This window comes from Callospermophilus lateralis, chromosome 8 (genome assembly GCF_048772815.1).
Source record: "Callospermophilus lateralis isolate mCalLat2 chromosome 8, mCalLat2.hap1, whole genome shotgun sequence".
Lineage (NCBI taxonomy): Eukaryota > Metazoa > Chordata > Mammalia > Rodentia > Sciuridae > Callospermophilus > Callospermophilus lateralis.
This window is the reverse complement of record NC_135312.1, coordinates 31,224,021-31,242,496: the sequence shown is the minus strand read 5'-3', so window position 1 is coordinate 31,242,496 and position 18,476 is coordinate 31,224,021. Positions and strand designations below refer to the sequence as shown.

Genomic DNA, 18,476 nt, shown 5'->3' with positions numbered 1-18,476 from the left:
CACAAAGCCTGGGAATTTGCATTTTGACTTATATGAATTTAAGGTGATTCTTTAATTTTTTTCTATTATAGTAAAATATACATAAAAGAAAATCCACCATTTTAAACTTGTTTTGGGGCGAGGGGTTGCTTGGGGATAGAATCTAGGACCTCTTGCAAGCGAGGAAAGTGCTTTACCATTGAGCTGCATTCCCAGCCACCCAAACCATTTTTAAGCCTATAGTTCAGGGGTGTTAAATACATTTACATTATTATGCAGCCATCACCATTATCTGTTTCTGGAATGTTCATCTTCCCACACTGAAGCTCATTAAACACATACTTCCCACTCCATCACCCCACTGGCGACCACATTCTATTCTCCATCTTTATGAATTTGACAACTCTCCTACCTCATGTCAGTGGAATCTGACAGTATTTGTATTTTTGTGACTGACTGATTTCACTTAGTTTGATGTCCTTAAAGTTCACTCATGTTTTAGCAAGTTTCAGAACTTTATTCCTTTTAAGATCAAATAATATTGCAGTATACACACACACACACACACACACACACACACACATACACACACACACACACCCTGTATTATATCTATCTATCCATCTCTCCACGAACAAATGTTACTCCTATGAATTGTAAAGCCCAGACATCTCTTTGAGTCTCTGCGTTTCACTTGGGAGACACTGGATCCTTAGTAATTTTGAGAAGCTGCCAAACTGTTTTCCCAAGCAACTACACCATTTTACATTCCCATCAGCAGTGCACAAGGAAGGGCTCCTGATTTCTCTCCCTCTTTGCCACCATTTATTACTTTTTTTTTAATTATTTACTTATTTTTAAAGTTTTCTTAATTAATTTATTTGTTCTAATCAGTTATACATAACAGCAGAATGCGCTTTGATTCATTGTACACAAATGGAGCACAGTTTTTCACTTTTCTGGTTGTACACAAAACAGGGTCACACCATTTGTACAATCATACTTGTACTAAGGGGAATGATGTCTATCTGTCTTATTATTTTTCTGAAACAAAACAAAAAACAGCCATCCTGGTGTCTTGGATGAAGTGGTGTCTCATTGTGGTTTTATTGATGTAGCTCTTTTTTTAAATATAAAATTTGATAAGAGAAAGTTAATTTATGGAAGTTGTAAAAATGACTTCATAAATGCCAAAGAAAGATTAGAAAAACATTTTCAGGCGATACAACCCAGGTATATTGCCAAGTAATTAAATGTAAGTGTGATAGGGAACAGTATGTTGTGAACAAGCGGCAAACCAGTTAGTGGGTATGAAAGGGTGCCTCCCCTCTACCTCACCTCAATACTATTTTTTTTTTTTTGGTAGTTGTTAGAACTGAAATCTACTCAATAGAGGGAAGAGTCAAGAAAAAAAAAAAAAGATTACATTTTTTTGGGGGGGAAAAATTGGGCCTGTAACCGAAGGTGAAAGCTTCTGAATTGCTGTCCGGATAGGCAATGGTGGACTGACTCGGAAGAGGAGGAGACACCTATTACAAAAGAATGCACCACACTTTGCCTTTGAACGGGCCCTTCCCTGAGTTGTAAAACATATTTTGGGATGTGACTCACTCTGGGATTATCACAGGGAGTCTTTCCTAGGCATTCCAGATATATATTATAACTTCAGGAAATTCCATTTCCACAGACTTACCTCACACCACGCTCTTGCCAGCCTCTGAACCTTACATGCTCTCTGTCCACACCTTCAAACAGACTGTGTCCTGTGCCCTCTTGTCTAGCTGGAGAACTCCACTCCATAGTCTACCCTTCAGGAAGAATCCATCGCTCACCCAGATAAATGAAGCTGTCCCCACGTATCTGCCACTCCTTGATTTTCTTATCCCTAGTTTCTGTTGCTTTTTAAAAAATTGAAGTGAAGTCCATACAACATAAAATGAACTATTTGAAAGTGTCTAATCCAGTGTGTTTAACATAGTCACAGTGTTGTGCTACCGTCACTTAATTCTAATTCCAACACATTTTCATCACTCTTGAAGACCCCACTCTCCACTTAAAAAGTCACACCTCATCCCATCTTCCTGTAGCTTCTGGCAACCACTGATATGCTTTCTGCCTCCCTAGACTTACTTAATCTGGAAATTTCATGTAAGTGAAATCACATAATGTATGACCTTTGTATCTGGTTTCTTTGATTTAGCATGATGTATTCAAGGTCCAACCATATGGCATGACCAGTTCTTCATTGATTTTTTTTAAAATCTTTTAATATTTATTTATTTTTTAGTTTTTGGCCGACACAACATCTTTGTTTGTATGTGGTGCTGAGGATCGAACCCGGGCTGCACGCATGCCAGGCGAGCGCGCTACCGCTTGAGCCACATCCCCAGCCCCCTTCATTGATTTTTAACACGGAATAATAAATATTCCCTTGCAGGACAATACCACATTTTCTATACCTATTTCTTCATTGATGGACATTTAGGTGGTTTCTGCTTTTTGGTCTGTTGCTTCTTAAGATAACTGCAACCAAGCTACATGCTGATCTCTTGTACTCATGTCATTCACCAGGTGAGACAGTGTGTCTACAGCTCAGAGACCGGACCCTTGCCCAGGGAAGAAGGACTTCTACCAGGACTGCTTAGTGACCTTAGATTAGAGGTGGCAAGTGTGACGTTTACAGGTAATATGAAGTCCTTAAAATGTGTTTGGTTGCTTTCCCATGCTCTATTGTCTTGCACAGTCTTTAAGAATTGAACTGTTTGCTTACTTAAAACATAAGATATTTTACATACACACAAGCCTAGAGTTGTCCTATTACAAAAAAAAAAAAAAAAAAAAAAGAAAAAAAAATAATTATGCCTGTATCCACCTAGCATCTCTCAGCTGGAGATGGCATGGGCTGTCCAGTTCACCACCATCCCTGCAGCCAAAGCCAGGAACCATTCAAGCTGCTGTTTGTTCTAACACTTAGGTTAAGAGGCAACTGAAAGATTTCTTGGGCCCAGGACTTGTGTCAAAGGTAGAGAAAAATACTGTAAGTGCCTGCCTCTTTCATGGCCTGCCTTGTTCACGCAGACACTTCAGGATCAGTGTTCTGTCTTACATGTTCATCATGTTCCTAAATACCAGCATTAAAAAAAAAAAATCTTTATTAAGATATTACTCAGGGGGCTAGGGTTGTGGCTCAAGCCGTAGTGCGCTCGCCTGGAAATGCGTGCGGCCCGGGTTCGATCCTCAGCACCACATACAGACAAAGATGTTGTGTCCGCCAAATACTAAAAAATAAAAAATATTAAAAAAAAAAATTATCAAAAAAAAAAAAAGATATTACTCAGGGACTAGGGATGTGGCTCAAGTGGTGGCGCGCTCGCCTAGCGTGCGTGGGGCACTGGGTTCGATTCTCAGCACCACATAAAAGTAAAATAAAGATATTGTGTCCACCTAAAACTAAAAAATAAAAAATATTAAAAAAAAGATATTATTCATATTCCATGTAATTCACTCATTTAAATTGCTGGGGCTATAGCTCGCTGTAGACTCTCAGAGGCAATGAACGACCCCGTCATGCTTCAACAGCCATTGCATTGGAATTTTGGCTGGCTCATTTGGTGTGTGCCCTTTCAATATCTTCTGTGGTGCCACCAAAATATTCTGGCACAGATAGTCCCAACTTGCAACAGTTTTGACTTATGTTTTTTAAAACTTTACAGTGATATGAAAATATACCCATGCAGTCAGGCATGGTGGCACACACCTCCCAGTGATTCGGGAGACAGAGGCAGGAGGATCATAAACAAGTTTGAGGCCAGCCACAGGCATAGTTTAACAAGGCGATTTAACAAGGCTCTAAGCAACTTAGCAAGACTCTGTCTCAAAATAAAGAAAATAAAAAGAGCTGGGGATGTGGCTCAGTGGTTAAACACCCCTGGCTTCAATCCTCATTGCTCCCTCCCCACCTCCCCAAAAAAAGGCCTATCCATGCAACAGTTCTGGTTTTCGCTCTCAGAGAGGTATTCAATAAATTACGTGGAATATTCAGCACTTGATTATATAATTGGTTTTGTCTTAGATGATTTTGCTCAACTGAAGGATAATGTAAGTATTCTAAGCATATATAAGGTAGGCTAGGTTAAGCAGTGCTGTTTGGCAGGATGGATGTATTAGAAACATTTTTGACTTAGGATTTTTTATTTTTATAGACAGCAGAATTTGTTTCTTATAGTTTGGGAGGCTGAGAAGTCTAAGATCAAGGCATTGGCAGAATTGGTGTCTGGTGAAGGGGCAGCGTGGCTGTCCAGTTCATCACCATGGTGATTTTTTTTGTTTTCTGTCCTTACATGGTGAGAAGGGTGAGGGGGTTCTCTATGGTTTCTTTTATTTATTTATTTATTTTTATTTTTTAATTTTTTTGGTATTGGGGATTGAACTCATTGGCACTCGGCCACTGAGCCAACTCCCCAGTCCTGTTTTGTATTTTATTTAGAGACAGGGTCTCACTGAGTTGCTTAGCACCTTGCTTTTCCTAAGGCTGGCTTTGAACTCGAAATCCTCCTGCCTCAGCCTCCTGAGCCACTGGGATTAACAGGTGTGGGCCCACCACACCCGGTTTATTTTTAAATTTTTTATTGGTACATTATAACAACATGTGATTGAGGCATTTGTTGTTACATATTTCTACATGCATACAATATACCAATATAATTTGGTTCATTTCCTTCCCCAGTACTTTCTCTTTCCCTTCCTCATCCTCTTTCTCCACTCTACTGGTCTCCCCTCTATTTTCTTGAGATTACCCACACCCTCAACACCTTTTTACCCCACTTCTTTCTTTTTAACCTCCACATATGAGAGAAAACATGACCCTTGACTTTTTGCATTTGGCTTATTTTGCTTAACATCGATGGTTTCAAGTCCTATCCATTTTCCTGCAAGTGACTTTATTTCATTCTTCTTTATGGCTAAAGAAAACTCCATTGTGCATATGAGCTACATTTTTGTCCATTTGTCCATTAATTGGCATAGGCTGGCTCTATAATTTGGCTATTATGAATTGTGCTGCTCCAAACATGGGTATGCATGTATCGCGATAGTATGCTGACTTTAATTCTTTAGGATAAATACCAAGGAATGGTATAGCGGGGTCAGATGGTGGTTCCTTAGCAGTTGTGACTTGTGATTTTTTTAAACCTGTGATGCTTTATCTGGGATATAACTCTGTTGTTAAGTTGAAAAGCATCTGTATTTGACCAATGATTGCTTAGATCTGAAGATTGCTTAGAACTGAGACTTAATGGCCACAGGGTTTCTTTTCTCTTTTTTTTTTTTGTACTGGGGATTGAACTCAGGGGCATTCAACTGCTGAGCCACATCCCCAGCCCTATGTTGTATTTTATTTAGAGACAGGGTCTTACTTAATTGCTTAGTGCTTTGCTTTTGCTGAGGCTGGCTTTGAACTCATGATCCTCCTGCCTCAGTCTCCCGAGTCACTGGGATCACAGGTGTGTGCTACTGTGCCCAGCTACATAGGGTTTCTTTTTAAGGTGATGAAGATGTTCCAAATTGACTGAGGCAAAATGATTGTTTATTCCTAACCTGACCAGGGTGATGATTGCACAGATCTATGAATATACTAAAATCCACTGAACCGTGTAGCATACAGCTAGGCCCCATGAACTGGGCAGGCAAAGGATAGATTCTGACAAGTTACTGACAGAAGAGAATCCTGTAGACAGACTGCATTGCCACTCTGTAGGCTAATTTACTTGTCTATTTAATAAGTATCTTAACTAGGAGGCATTCCGTACCAGGCATCTCATTTAATCTTGACGGGGTGTCAGGCCCATTATACAGACAAAAAAAAAATAAAGGTTCACAAGGGTTAAGGGAAGTGCCATACTTTTTTCAGTATTAAGAAAAGCAGAGAGGCTGGGATTGTGGCTCAGTGGTAGAACGCTTGCCTAGCTTGTATGAGGCACTGCGTTCAATCCCCGCCACCACATTAAAAAAAAGAAAACAAATAAAATAAAGGTATTGTGTCCATCTACAACTTAAAAAGAAAAATCAGAGACTGCTTCATCCCACCTCCACACCCATATTGGATGTTTTTTGTTGAAATCCAATTAAAATAAGCTCTAAAACATGCCTAGAGGGCAAATTATTCATAGAAGTAAAGGGCAGTTCTTCCTCTTCATGTTTACAGTGTCTCCCCTCCTGCGTGTTCTCCTACCCAGTACCTCTCTAGCACCTAGTGCCTAGCGCATAGTATTGTACATTGAATAGGTAACTGGGAACACAGGGAAGGTTGAGGAGACTCAGCTTCTGATCACTTTCTTGATGTCAATACCATATCTCTGTTCCGTAGTTTCTCCTTGAGTACTGTCTGTGGTCTCTGGGTCTCCACCCAGCTTTTGAGTCTCCACTACCCCAGCTCCACCCTCCCAACTCAGCAGGGAGGGTTTCCCCAGACATATCACCTGTGTTCCTAAATCCTGGCCACGGATTTTTCTTCTAATGCTTCTTGTCTCAGCTCTTCTTGTCCTCTGTCCCAGTTCAAGTCCTTACTCCTTCACAAAGCCCTTTACAGCCACCCTGCGGGTGGAATCCTCCCTTCTTAACTTTTTGAGCAAGTTATCAGTAGTGCACAAATTCAGATCATTCATTTTATAGATGAACACACGAAGTCCTAAGGAAGTCATGTGATGTGCACAAGGCCACCGTGTTATCTAAAATTTTTGTTCCCTGCTTGCACACAGTTGTTCTGAACTTCATCTGTTCATCTCATCATGCTGCCATCTTGGATTTACCAGCTGTCTGTGTGTGCAATGTCTTCTGGAAAGAAATCCAGTGAATACACTTAATAAAATTTGGTAGTGGAGAGAGGGACACCAGTGGGGTACCTGGCCTGCTTAGCAGTGACTTCTGTTTCCAAGGGCTACTTTCTCCTTGGACCAATTGCCATCGCCCCCACTTGCCTGTCTCAGGAGTGCTGCTCTAGGGTGGTTGAGGGAACAAAATGAACACTGAAAATAAATATGTAACTAGGCACTCTATTGACAGAATAAGGCTCTTCTGTCTTTGCATGTAGTTTGTTACCAGGACTACCCTCCAGCATGACTGCTTTCCACAATGTCTGACTCCACATCCAGGGAAAACTCAAAGGAGGTTCTATTCCTGGTGGTCAAAGCTCACCTTCTAGATATTTTTTTTTTTTTTTTTTTTTCTGATTGGAGGAGCTGCCTCTTTTCAGGGTATTTAACATTAGGAATCATCATATTCTTTTGAGATGACACCTAGCACTGTCACAGCTCAATAGGGTCTTTACTGCAAACCTCAATAGAGGGAGCACGTGTGAGGGGGACATTTACGACATCTCCCTAACGCATTAATTCTCCAAGAAGTGTACCCTCTCTTATGCACTTAGCATCGGTCAGGGCACTTAGTGAAAATTTGCTGAAGTGAGTGACTTTGGCGCATCTAATATACTTTAGGGAAGGAGCCGTGGGTGGAGAGAAGAGGCCGGAGGACAAGATTGTGGGTGGTGTGGACAGAGAGATGCCAGCCTACCTCCCACCATCCACCCTACCGAGGAATACCCACTCAGTGTCTTTTCCTTAGGATGCATTCATTCATTCAGCATTCAACAAGTATTTCTCGAGTGCCTACTATTTGCCAGGCATTTTATTTGTTTATTTTTGTTCTTTTTAGATATACACAACAGTAGAGTGTATTTTGACATATTAAACAGACATGCAGTATAGCTTCTTCTAATTAGGATCCCGTTCTTGTGGTTGTACATGAGGTGGAGTTTCACAGGTCATGTTTTCATATGTGAGCATAGGAAAGTTCTGTCCAGTTCTTTCCACTGTCATTCCTATTCCCATTCTCTCTCCCTTCCCTTCATTCCTCTTTGTCTAATCCAGTCAACTTCTGTCTCTCTCTCTCTCTCTCTCTCTCTCTCCCTTTATTCTCTGTTAACATTCACATATCAGAGACACATTTGGCCTTTGGATTTTTTGCCAGGCATTTTATTTGGTCATCAGCAATGAATAATATCCTGTATCTGCCCCAAAGATGTAGCTCACTATATTATGCTTGATGGATGGACCGGTCATGATCTCAGGGCTAATAGGAGCACGCTAATGACCTTGCTTTGTTATGTGCTGAAACACCTCTGTCTTACGGAGCTGCCTGAGTTCGCTTTGATTTTGTTTTGAAGTGTGGATAGTAAGACAGGTTTTGTTCTGAGAAGAATCACATTGTGGTTACTCTGGTTAAGCATGATGGCCAGTATGAGGCGAGGTAATAATAGGCAGTTGTAATGTGTGTACTTTTTCTTTACATAAGACCTTTAAAAATGTTTATTAGAGGCTAATAAAAAATATATATGGGGTAATTTAGTAGCTTTCTTACTTCTACAATAAAAGTCGGGGTTGGTGATGATTACAAACCTATTCTGATGTTCTGAAATGGAAAGGATGCATAAGATACAGGCTTACAGGAACTTGATATTATTTTCCTCTTTTCTTTTTCATGTGGCACATGAATTCTACTCCATACCAATTTTTCTCCCTGTGCACAGCTAAATTTTAAAATAAACAGCAAAACCTCAATTTTTCTGGCTTAGTTAACATGGAAACACCTAATCCTCTTAGTTTTCTTGATTTTGCAAACAAGGATTTGTGGGCATAAAATTTTTAAATACTGTAGTCACGTGGACTAGGTATTCATTTAATGGCCCCAAGTTAAACCTGTTAGAAAAGGAATGAATAATATCCCTTAGAGTCATTTTCTTTGCTGATTTTCAGCCACAAGTTGAGCAACTTTTAATGGAAGCAGTAAATGCAGTCAGTTCACCTCTATAAGGAGGGAACAGTCACTTCACATTACTAGCTAATGCTCCAGTCAACTTTCTGACCTTTCCATTTTTAGCATGCATGGTGGGGGGAGAGAGAGAGAGAGAGAGAGAGAGTGTGTGTGGCATGGTCTACTGTGCTGCTCAGTACCATAGTGACAGTAGTCATTGGTGACTACTGAAATGTGACTGAGCTTATTTTAAATTATAATGAATTTAAATTTAAAAACAAGCACTGTAAAATCTTTTTTGTTAAACAACTTTATTGGGATTCTTGTAAGTACATTTGGAGCAATGTGTGTGTATACCTTTTTCAACTATAAATTGCGAGTAATTAAGTATTTCTGAGGAAAATTTAGAATCCAAATTGGATGTGCTGTAGGTATAAAATACACCCCATATTTTGAAGATTTAGTAACAAAAGAAGACTGAATTATCTCGTTAGTAATTTAATATTTTTCATATTGGTTACATGTTGAACTGATGTTTTGGATATGTTGGGTTAAATAAAATACTTCATTAAATTTGTTAACCCGTGGTTTATACTTTTTAAATGTAGCTACTAGGAAACTTAAAAATCTTACATCTCCCATTACGTCTCTGATGGGTAGCACTGGTCTGTCCAGTTGGAACAGAAGGTTCTAGTCATGGTTCACGGGTTTTTCACCGGCTTACCTTGTAATAATAACATCAGGGTGAGCTCAGTTTAAAGCATGAACAAAATAGAGGGGTTGATAGTAGATTTATATTTTAAACAAACTCTGTTTCATAGCAAATTAGAAAATGTACTTAATAATTCTGTTTAATTTTTTTTTTTTTAACTTGGCAACCCAGGTGGTCTTTGATACATTCTGAAAGCAAAACGGCTTCACACATTTACTTCTACTTACCATGGGAAACCTCACAATCTGCATTTTGAAATTTTAAAGAAATCAAGCGATTAAGAGAGTCACTCACAGTGAGGTTTAGTTATAAAGAATTCTAATGTATTTAAATAATGCTTTATGCAGTAAGCCCCCATGGTAATTGTGGTTAAAAGCTCAGATTTTGGAGTTATAGGGCTTGAATTCCAGACCTTCTATTTTCTACTTCTTTGACCTTGCATTAATATTTTAGGTTTGGTAAGTTTCTGTTTCCTTGTCTATGAACTGTACAAAGATAGTTCCTACCTTATAGTATTGGTGTGAGATTTAAAAGCAGCAACCCATTTAAAATGCCTGACCCCTAAGAAGCACTTCCTTGTGGACATTGTTGTTATGATTGTGTAGTTTTTCTTATTAAGCATCCAATATTGTCCTCTAAAGCACTCTCGGCCATCTCTCTGTTGTCTCTGAAGGGCCCTCTCAGAACCGCCATTCATCCGCAAGTTGTGTTTGTGTTGAAGTGACTCCCACTTGCTCTCCTTGCTGTTAAATCTTGATGATCTGACTTGACCTTGCTTTTTCTCCTCTTTCTCCTTCTGCAAGTACCTTTTAACCCTGAACTTTTTCTTTTCTTCATCTTTTCTATGCTTGGCCTGGTCTGTATATGAGGTTTTATTTGAGAGCATGTATTGAGCACTATGTGGCAGGCTCTCTGCTAGCTGCTGGGAATACAAAGATGAATAATGGAATCTGCGACTTCAAGGAGCTTATTAACTCGTAGATGGCGAGAGTTTATAAATAAAGGCACTAACTTATCACAGGTGCCCTGACTAAAGTTGAGAGGAGTACCTTACAGTGTGGGCAGGATGGGAAGAGACAATAGATTCTACCAGAATGGTGACCAGAAGACTTCACAGAAGAAGGGACAAATGAATGTTTTTGGTGAATGAGTAGGTATTGAGAATAAGGAGTAATTTTGAAGGAAAAACAGGCAAAGGGCCCACTGTATACACTAGAAACAGCCTGGAACCAGAGAAATGTGTTCAGGAAATGACCATAGTCTGTTAGGGATAGTTGGATCACAGTATGGAACTTTGGAGTGGAAAACCAGGGACCAGACAGGGATGGGATGGGGATGGGATGGGGTGGGGTGGTCCTTAAGGGTCAGATCACTAAGCTTTGTTAACTAGTTGGTAGTGAGTGACACATTGGATCCCAGTTTGGGGAAGATTACCTTGACAACCAGTACTTGCGTTAGAGTTGGAACCTGTCAGGAAGCTATTGAGGCTGAACTAAGGTATGGGCTGCGGTGAGAGAAAGAGGGGGATGAGAGGATCAGACTCAAGATAGGGTCTGGAAGTGCCAGTGATTGAGTGAAGGGAGCCAGGGAGCAGGAGTGAGGCGCCATCTGGGATTTGGTGTAGTGACTTGGGGATGGTGATCCACCTGTGGAGAAGGGCCAAGAGGAAAAGCAGCAGATTTCGGGAAGAATGAGGTTAGTGATGGATACGGGGAGTTGGAGACGCTGCTCCAAGCAGGGGAAGTCCAGTTCCTGTTTGGGGCTGGAGTTCAGGAGAGTGAATGGGGCCCACAAACTGCAGCTGTCCTAGCCACTGTGCTTTGTTTGTTTGGTTTCTTTTCCCCTCTTATGAGGCCGGTGCCACACACACTCTCCGAGTTCTCTTGAGGCGCTTTCTGCCAGTGGTTTATGAGATGTCTTCTGTAGGATTAATTTAAGCTCCCCTCGCCCTGTCTTACCCTCTGCAGCAGACTATACCAGCTCAAAAAGAAGTCTACCTCCAAAAAACCAAACAGACCAATCTCTGTGATGCCTGCTAATTCTTCTTCTTCCCAAATGTCCTCCTGCAAAGCTGACTAGTCTCCTTTGCATCTTCTTTTATTTAGAATAAAACCCAAATTCCTTATCATGGCTCATTATAAGGCTCTTCATCTCATGGCCTCAGCCCTCCCACCTCCACCCTCATCACCATGCTGGAGCCACAAATTCTGTTCCTGGAATTAAAATCAAAACAAGCAACTTGTTCCTGCCTGGGGCATTTGCTCCTGTTGGTGCCTAGATTGCACCCCTCCCCTTCTTATATGTCAGAGCTGACTCCTCTGACCCTTCCCTGCTTTATTTACCCCACAGCATGTGCCAGTGTCTGAAGTTATCTTGTTTATCTGTTTCCTTCTGTATCCTTCTCCCCCCCACCCCCAGGGTGTAAATGCTGGCATCCCCAGCATCTAAACATAGCCCTCACAGAGGGTGGGGTCTAAGAGGCCTGCAGAGACAATCCTTAGTTTAGATGCCCCCAGCCATAACTGCTAAGTTGTTTTGAAAGAAACTTCAAATTCTTTGGGGTGGGGGAATGGGTGTGTGGGAGAAGCAGGTACATCCATCAGAGTCTCTAAAAATTTTTGCAGTGTTTAGGGTTGAACCCCGGGGTCTCAGGCATGCCAGGCAAGCACCCTATCTCTGAACTTCATCCCAAGCTGAGATTTTTAATAGGAAGCAGATTTCTACTCCAACAGAATAATTGAACTGAGCTTAATAAAGGGATTATCAGGCCTAGGGATACCAAAAAGGAAATGTAAGAATTAGTTCTATGGAGAAAGCCCTGGTGGGAACCTCTGGTAGAGAGCTGCAGCCTGCTGGGTGCAGTAGTGCATGCCTTGTAAACCCAGGGGCTCGGGAGGCCGAGGCAGAAGGATTGCAAGTTTGAAGTCAGCCTCAGCAATTTAGTAAAACTTTAAGCAACTTAGTGAGACTGTGCCTTAAAAATGTAAAAAATAAAAAGGACTCGGGGTGGAGCTCAGTGGTGAAGCACCTCTGGGTTCAATCCTTAGTATCAAAAAGCAAAACAAAACAAAAAACTCTGCAGCCCCTCTGCTGTCACATAGAAGGGAGGGAACCTGCAGAATTTATACTCTGACCTTTCCCTGCTCCTAACCTGTCACCTGCCAGTGCCTTCAGTGGCTGATTTTGATAGGGTGCCAGAGGGCAAGGGGCACAGCCAGTGGAGAGATCAGGATAGGCAACAAGTGGCAAGTCCTATAAAGCCTGGACCATGTATTTTGTCCCTTAATCAAACACTATTTTGCACTGATATTTACTTATTTCATATGCTCGCGTGATAACAGTGAGAGAAAAGGTATTTGAGAACCAACTGCTTTCCAATTCTTTTGTATCCTCTTAAGCCCTAGGATGGTCTGACAGCAGATCAGCTCTCAGGGTGTGTGAACGCTGAGCCTAATTCAATGATATGTGAAACCCTCTTAAGTAATACATTCTGAAACAAGAGTATTGGGGTAAATCTTAGGGATGACAAGTAACCCCCATAACATAGCAGCATTTCCATAGTGCTCCAGTGTGCAAGAACAGCATGAGGTCTTTTTTGGTGTTGGTTTGCATGTCATAATGCATCATTTATGGCCAGTCATAAAACTTCATTTTCTTTTCAGACCAGACAGAATTCTCTGTAGGCAGTGGACTATTGAGGTCCAGTGGCCTTCTCCACCTCAAAACTTACTCTCCCTTGAAGATTAGTATTACTAAAGAGTTAGCAATGCACCGTCCTGTCACGTAAAATATTTTTAGAAGAAGAAAAAAGTAAATTAGATGTTAAAAAAGGTATAGTCATGCTCTAACATAATCTATTCTTTACATTTGTTGTGAGCTCATGATGAAGACCCCAAGTCCTAAAATATAACAATAATAACAAGAAAAAAATCCCCTTTTGAGTGCCTTCTGTGTACTTCTACTTGGCATCCAACAACCTCATGCGGTTGGTTTTATTGTCCCAATTTTATAACTGAGATGGACTCAGAGAGACCCTAAAGTTACCAGCTTGAAAGGGGTGGATTCAGAATTCATATCTACGTCAGTTGAAGCCAAGGGCCAAGTTCTTGGTTGAGGTATGGATGCCATCAGAGGAGGATGGCTGGAACCCTCATTAGAAGCCTGTTGTGGGTTGACTGTGGAGCTGGCCAACCAGGAATGCAGGACCAGGAAGGATCATGGATCGATCGTTCTTTTGCTCCGCAAAACTGTGGGAGGTATGGAAAAGGTCTCCTTTGCTGGAGAGAGCTTGTGAACACAGGTGAACACAACACGCAGCTCACAGTTGATTGGCAGGTTAGATGCTGGCCATCAAACTTTTGAGTCTCTTCTTCCCCGACTTTGTAGACCTGCTGTCATTGTGCTTATGGTCACTGGGCTTCCTCTTCAGCATCCTCCTAATTATCTAACCTCACTTTGTGCCTGAGATTCCTGATCTGGTCTCCACAAGGTTATCCCTGTAGTGTTCTGAGGAGTTCTTAGAGGGCCCAAATAGGAAGAATCAAGAGTTGAAGCATTTCCTCCAAATGAGGAACCTAAACTCATTTGTTGTTCAATTTGATTACCTTTCACAACCAAGAGAATGTAACAGAAGCTTGGAGGGAGAAATGAGGAAATGGAAAGGATTTTGAGAACACAGGCAAGTCATTGGATTCTAAGATTGTTTAAAAAAGTATAAGGAAACAAATTTAGAAAATATCCATGAAGTGACTGGGTGTGGTGGAACGCAGCTATAATCCCAGTGATTTGGGAGTCTAAGGCAGGAGGATCTCAAGTTTGGGACCAGCTTCTGCAATTTAGCAAGACCCTGTCTGAAAATAAAAGCCTAGACTGGAGAGTGAACCTGAGCAGAGAGTCACTTGAGGTGCCAAGAGATGTGCAGAAAACCTAAAGGACAAGTGTACAACAAGAAAATAAGAAGCAGAAGTACCCGGGACAGTGAAGATATTTAGCAAAGAAATTTAAGAGGGAAAAATATTTAAAAAATAATAAAGTTTGCTTAGTGATGAATTTTTAGTATAATATTTGATACCAGTATAAAAGTGAATTCTGTAAATAATGAAATAGTGTGTTTAAGGGAAGAAAGAATTTTCAGGCTCTGGTTTGTCTTTAGAACCCTGCAAGGGGTCCACAAGGGGCATTGCTGGCCAGTTCCTGAGTGGTAACGATTTAGTCTGGGGCAGGTGGGAAAAGCATGTTTCCTCCATATTGCAGAATAGAGCCTTGCTTCTTGATGTCAAAAAAAAAAAAAAAAATGTTAAAGGGACTGAGGATTTGCTCAGAGGTTGAGTGCCCCTGGGTTCAATCCCTATTACCCACTTCTACCAAAAAAAAAAAAAAAAAAACAAAACAAAACAAAACAAAAAAACCCAGAGAAAATATCCATTAGGTGAAATGATTTGACTTTGCTAACTAAAGAGAAAGATTTCTTATTGGAGACAGTCATGATATTTGGCATGTTGGAGTTTATACTGAATTAGGATTTGGGATTTCTGTACAAGCATTTCTGGGTTCAATAAAAGATGTAATTGACTTTTCCCTAAGATTTTCTGATTAGTAATGGTCAGAGTGGGAGAAAATGACGTTTACCCTAAAGCCTACTTTCCCAACTGAGTAACTCCAGATAGCAGAGAAGAGGGCAACAAAGAAAGACCCGCAGGGGTAAATGCTTCACTAGCTCCCCAGGGCTCCTGGGAAACGTAGATCTACCCATGCTCAGAGCAGTGCTCTGATTTGAACAACCCTCCATGAACAGGGCCAGTGTTCCTGTGGTTATCTCCCTAAGTTAGATAACCTAGTTCCCCTCTAAGTTGGATCCTATTCCTATCATTTTTTTTCTTTTTAAAGAGAGAGAGAGAGAATTATTTTTAATATTTATGTTTTAGTTTTCGGCGGACACAACATCTTTGTTTGTATGTGGTGCTGAGGATCGAACCTGGGCCGCACGCATGCCAGGCGAGCGCGCTACCACTTGAGCCATATCCCCAGCCCCTGTTCCTATCATTTTTAAATGATTACTTTCATAAGTTATATGCAGAATTTAACCTGAATAGAGGGTCTGAACTAGCAGGTCCTGTCCAAGTTAGGTTTTCGGCACGATTATTTTAGCTATTCCATTTTGGGTACCTACTATGTGCAGGGCATTGTGGGAAGGGCTCATTGTGCACTGTACCTGTCTGTCTTCAGCAAATCCTGCTCACAGCACCATTTCCAGATGGAGGAACGGAGATGGGGAGAACGCAGGTCACTTGTCTTCTTGGTACCCTTAGTAATATAGTAGTACCTCCAGAGGTTAGAGTGAAAGAAAAGATGATAGAAAAGGCCCCAAATAAGAGAAGTGTTCAGCTGTAAGAATTTAACTAGGCTGTGGCAGCAGGTGAGAGAGTAGAAAGAAAACCAAAGAACACTGGAAATGAATGAAAGTGGAAAACAGAGGTAGAGAGAGGTTATTAGTTCAAGAACCACCTATGAAGTGCCCAGGGAGTAACACCATGGGGCCTTGAAGGAGGGAAAACAACAGCAACTCACAGGCACAGACTCAGAGTTTGCAACTGTCTGTGATAAGGCCGGGATCTGGTTTGGGTTCTTGTTTGGCTTCATTCCTGTTTTCTGGTAACCATAATGTTGTTCCAGGTGGGTTTTTTTTTTTTTTATTATGCAGTACCAGAAAGGAAAGGATTAGGAAAGGGAAAACAGGATTTCAAAAAATTGGGACATGGGAGAAGGAGTAGATGGCAGAGGGAAACGTCCTTGTTTTTTTTGACAGACTCCAAGTCAGGTGCCCATCCTGCGTTCTGCGTTTGTCTGGACTGTCACTCAGGCTATTTTCCGGTGCCGTCTTCATGTCACTGTGAACTCCTTGATATTTCTGAGGCTGCCGTGAGGTGTCTTGTCTGCACACCGGCTGCCATCGAGGCCCCTCATGAGCAGGCTGTTCCCGGTTTGAGGAAGTTCGCGTGGCAGGGTTTGACTCACCAGCACGCAGAGAGCTGGAGTGTGGGCACAGGCCCCGGCTATGTGGGGTGTAGCCTTTCCCAGAACTGAAACTGGTGCCAGTCCTTCTGTTGGCTCAGCCCTCGAGGAAGCAAACCCAGGAGGAACTAAGCACAGTCAGGCTTTCAGGAGCAACTCGGCCGAGTTCCTCATGGGGTGGGCTGAAAGGGGATGATTCATGCTCTCCAGGGACATTTCCATTGAGCAACTCCCATTTATCTCCCAGTGAGAGTCCCAGGTGGCTCTCAGTGTGGACCTTGGAAGCCAGACTATGAGTCTAATCTCCTGAGAGCTCCTGGCAGCCTACCTCAGTTTCTTCATCTGTAATGTGGGCACCATCATGATAGTACTTCATAGGTTTCTTTCTTTCTCTCTCTCTTTCTTTCTTTCGCTGAAGATTGAACCCAGGGCCTTGTGCATATGAGCAAGCACTCTACCAACTAAGCTCTATCCCCAGCCCCAGTTTTTGTCAATATTATGTGACACAACACATGATAATCATACATTTTAGAAGATGAAAGGTAATTGCTAACTTCAAAGGCAGAAATGATTTCTCAATATGATGTTGATACGTTAACATTTGTTTGTGAGATATTATGTATGCATTTTGAGAGCTGATTGGAGGATGGAAACTAGTCAGAAGGCTTCTCATTTAGAAGAAATAGGCTGAAGGAAGATGGGGTAGCGCACACCTGTAATCTCAGTCACTTGGGAGCTGAAGCAAGAGGATTGCAGGTTCTGGGCCAGTCTCAGCAATTTAGAGAGACTCTGTCTCAAAAAAAAAATAAAAATAAAAAGGACTGGGATGTCAGTGGTAAAGCATCTCTGGTTCAAATGCCAATACTACAAGAGAGAGAGGGAAAGGCAAGAAGAGAATAAAAGAAAAGAAACAGAGGCTGAGAGTATAATCTGGGACTGACAATTAAGAACCAGAAAGGTCTCCTGTCTGAAGGAATGCATTCCTTTGCCTGGGGTTCCGCCCCAGGAATTTAAGAAAGCTGACCCCACAGTGCTGACCACACACCCTGCCTCTCAGCCAGCTATGTGGGCCTCTGGGCTGGAGTGGTTTTCCCAGTGCTCTATCCAAAGGCGCTCCTCCACCACTGTCCTGGGCGGGGTAGGAAAGATGAACTGTCCACAACTGGGGCTGGCTGCAGGAGAAGGCCACCAGTCCCCGCTCCAGCACGGAGCACCTGAGATCCCAGCCTTTTCTCTCTCCCCTCAGGAGCAGGGTAGCCTATGAGGGATGCTTAGAGAAAACTGTGAAGGAACCAGATGTTTCTCTTCAAGTAAGAAAAAATTCCCAATGACCAAATGCCTGTGTGCTCTTGGCCAACAGAGCCAAGAGCTTTGTTTGTCCTTTGAGTGCTAAAAGTGGGACAGGCCCAGGCAGACTGGCACGGGTTACTCAACCTGGCGCCCAGTGGTCCTGATCAAAGTGGTCTGAGTGGGGTTAAGAACAAAGCCGTGAAAGATTTCCAATTCCAGGGCTGGGTGACTCGGTGAGACTTCTTTGTGGATGGCTACTCATGGTATTTTCTTAGAAGTAGCTGTGGTAGAATATTCCTGTGTGAGTTACAGTGTGTGTTGAGTGTTTCTGTGGCTGGTATCCCTCAAGATCAGGGCTTCTCAACCTCGGTATGACTGCTGTTGTGGACAGTCGTGGGTGGTTGTGCAGCATCTGTGTCCCCTGTCTACCAGATGCTGGTGGCACCTACCACCAAGAATGTCTTTAAGGATTGCCAAGTAGCTCCCTGTTGAAATCCGTCCCTAGCGGCGTCCATAGGCACTCCATGTTTTAGGAGAATGACCAGCTGATGATCTTTGTAACCTGAGTTAACTTTTGTTCTTTCCTTTGGATTTTATCCCTTCTAATATTTTGATAGATGCCTTCCCTTATTCCCTCTGGTCTTCTATGAGCTTGTGATTATGAAGTGATGAAATTCTA

General features: G+C 41.9%; 1 protein-coding gene across 6 annotated transcripts in view; it reads left to right on the top strand.

Moving 5' to 3' along the window:
- The window catches only part of Rbm47 (RNA binding motif protein 47), a 161,619-nt gene that overhangs the window by 29,671 nt on the left and 113,472 nt on the right, over positions 1–18,476 (top strand). For 5 of the 6 annotated variants that reach the window (XM_076864863.2, XM_076864862.2, XM_076864867.2 and 2 more), the window contains one exon: positions 2,551–2,662. The exons of the other annotated variant lie outside the window; for it this stretch is intronic. The gene's annotated coding sequence lies outside the window, so the exon portion shown is untranslated. The remainder of the gene's footprint in view (positions 1–2,550; positions 2,663–18,476) is intronic. 6 annotated transcript variants of the gene reach the window in all.